Source organism: Arachis ipaensis, chromosome B10 (assembly GCF_059453495.1).
Source record: "Arachis ipaensis isolate K30076 ecotype BB chromosome B10, ASM5945349v1, whole genome shotgun sequence".
NCBI lineage: Eukaryota > Viridiplantae > Streptophyta > Magnoliopsida > Fabales > Fabaceae > Arachis > Arachis ipaensis.
The window spans coordinates 103,153,035-103,156,017 of NC_142435.1; the positions used below are offsets into that span (position 1 = coordinate 103,153,035).

The window sequence follows — 2,983 nt, forward strand, 5'->3', positions numbered from 1 at the left end:
ACTTTAGCTACAGATGTCCAAACGGCGCGGTTTCAGTTGCGTTGGAAAGCTAACATCTGGGGCTTCGATTTGATATATAATATACTATAGTTCCCCTGACGCTAGGCGATGCGATTGCGTGATACATGCGGCCGCGTCGCAGTGACGGAAATCAGCGCATTAAAATTCGAAACCAGCGAATTCTGGACTGTTTCTAACCCAGTTCGCGGCCCAGAAAACACAGATTAGAGGCTATAAAGTGGAGGAATGTATCCATTCATAAGGAGGCTCTCATAATTCACTTCTCATGATTTAGATTAGTTTTGAGAGAGGTTCTCTCCTCTCTCTCTCTCTTAGGATTTAGGACTTCTCTTAGTTTTAGGAGAGACTCTCAATCCCAGGTTCTTTATTTTTATATAATTTATGAACTCTTCCATGTTACATATAATTTTCTTAATTAATGTTATTTGAGGTATTTCAATTCATGATTGCTTTCTTCTATTTACATGATTACTGCTTCCCATCTGAAGACATTTTTATTCCAGTAGATTTACTCTTTTCCTTTTGGTTTTGGTTAAAAAATCAGTAACTCAGAAGTTATCCAATTCAATAGCATAATTGTTAATTGTTATCTTGCCAATTGAACTGAACTTCAATAATCCCAACCTTTTCTTAGGAAAAAAATAGGATTCGAAGATCAAACTAATTAGTCCCTTGACTTTCCTTTGCTTCAACAAAGGTTAACTAAGTGGAATTAAGATCCAACTTTCATTATTGTTGATAAGGATAACTAAATCTGGACTTCCAATTTCTAATACCTTGCCAAGAGTCTATTTTATTATTATTATTTTATTTTACTTTTCATATAACATATTCCCACCTTACTTCATAAACCCCAATTTACAAACTCATAACCAATAATAAGAACATACCTCCCTGCAATTCCTTGAGAAGACGACCCGAGGTTTGAATACTCGGTTAACAATTTTTAAAGGGGTTTGTTACTCGTGACATCCAAAACGTTTGTACGAAGGGATTTCTGTCAGTTTAGAGACTATATCTACAACGCGACTGTTTTTATGAACTTCTTTACTGGCAAAAATCCCAACGTCACTATTTTAATGAATAAGTGGGTAAGGATCATGATAAAACCACACAATTAAACACAATATAAACCATAAAATAGTGGTTTATCAACCATCCAGTTGAAGAAAAATACGAGTGGGTTTTACCTCCTCAATTTGAAGCTTTTTCATCACTGAAAGTGGCATGAGATTGATGCTAGCTCCAAGATCACATAAAGCCCTATGAATGGTGACATCTCCAATAGTGCAAGGAATTACAAAGCTCACTGGGTCTGGCATCTTCTCAGGAAGGTTGTGTTGGATAATGGCACTACATTCCTTGGTTAACACCACTGTTTCTTATTCCTTCCAATTCCTCTTATGGGTCAACAATTCTTTCATAAATTTTGCATAGAGAGGCATTTGCTCAAGAGCCTCTGCAAAAGGAATGTTGATCTGTAGCTTCTTGAAGACATCTAAAAATTTAGAGAATTGCTTTTCTTTGGAAGCCTTCTGAAGCCTCTGAAGGTATGGCATTTTTGGCTTGTATTTAGGAGCCTTTGGCAATGTAGGGTAAGTGTCAAGAGAGTCAGGGAACGGGATGTCTGCATGCTTTGGAAGGACGTGCTCCACTTCTTCCTTCTTCTCCTCTGGAGCTTCTCTTTCAACTGACTCTTCATTGACCTTGGTCTCAGAGCCCGCTACTTTACCACTTCTCAATTGAATATCCTTGCAATCTTCTCTTGGGTTCACCATTGTATCACATGAAAATGTACTTGCGGACCTCTCAGATATCTGCTTGCTCAGTTGGCCCATTTGTACCTCCAAGTTTCTAATGGAGGCTCTGGTTTCCTGCATGAAACTTCTCATCATCTCCTAACTAGAATCTTCTTGGGATTTAGAGTTTGCCTGCTGAGGTGGTTGTTGTTGCTGAGACTGAAATTGACGGTTATTGTAATTGTTCTATTGGAAGCCACCCTGAGAATTATTGTTAAAATTCTGAGGTCTCTGAGATTGGTCCCTCCACCTAAAATTTGGGTGATTTCTCCATCCCTGATTGTATGTCTTAGAATATGGATCATTATTGGGATTTCTAGGACCACTCCCCATGTAATTGACCTGTTCAGAAGAGGATTGAGCATAATCATAATTATCATTTTGCACAAAATTACCTGTCATGTCATAAGAGACTTCTTGAGGTGGATTTTGGGTGTTGATAGCTGAGACTTGCATGCCACCCATCTGTTGAGTAAGTAGACTTATTTGTTGAGACATAAGCTTATTCTGAGCAAGAAGAGCATTAAGAGCTTCTACTTCCATAACACCTTTCTTCTGAGGAGCCTCAGAGTTCACAGGATTTCTGTTAGATGAATATAAATATTGGTTGCTAGCAACCAATTCAATCAGCTCAATAGTCTCGTCCGGTGGCTTCTTCTTGTGCAATGAACCACCTGCAGAATTATCTAAGCACTTCTTGGATATTTCACCCAAGCCTTCATAAAAGATATCTAGTTGGGTCAATTTGGAGAACATGTCCGGAGGGCATTGCCTAGTCAGTAGCTTGTACCTCTCCCAAGCTTCATAAAGAGTTTCACCATCCTTCTGTCTGAAGGTCTGAACCTCCACCCTAAGCTTAGTCAGCTTCTTTGGTGGGAAAAATTTTGTAAGAAACTCAGTAACCACCTTGTCCCAAGTATCCAAACTCTCCTTGGGTTGGGAATCTAGCCATAGCTTTGCTCCATCCCTCAGAGCAAATGGGAAGAGCATGAGTTTGTACACCTCTGAGTTCACTCCATTCGTCTTCACAGTATCACAAATCTGCAGAAAATTAGAAATAAATTGATTTGGGTCTTCGTGGGGAAGACCATGATACTGGCAGTTTTGTTGCACCAGGGTGACCAATTGTGGCTTCAACCCAAAGTTGGTCGCAGCTATAGGAG

General features: G+C 39.3%; 1 non-coding gene across 1 annotated transcript; it reads left to right on the forward strand.

Annotated features, from left to right (window-relative positions):
- Nucleotides 1-2,571: 2,571 nt before the first annotated feature.
- Nucleotides 2,572-2,678, forward strand: LOC148581133 (small nucleolar RNA R71). Its single transcript, XR_015896996.1, has one exon. It is a non-coding gene; the product is annotated as a small nucleolar RNA R71 (small nucleolar RNA).
- Nucleotides 2,679-2,983: the final 305 nt, after the last annotated feature.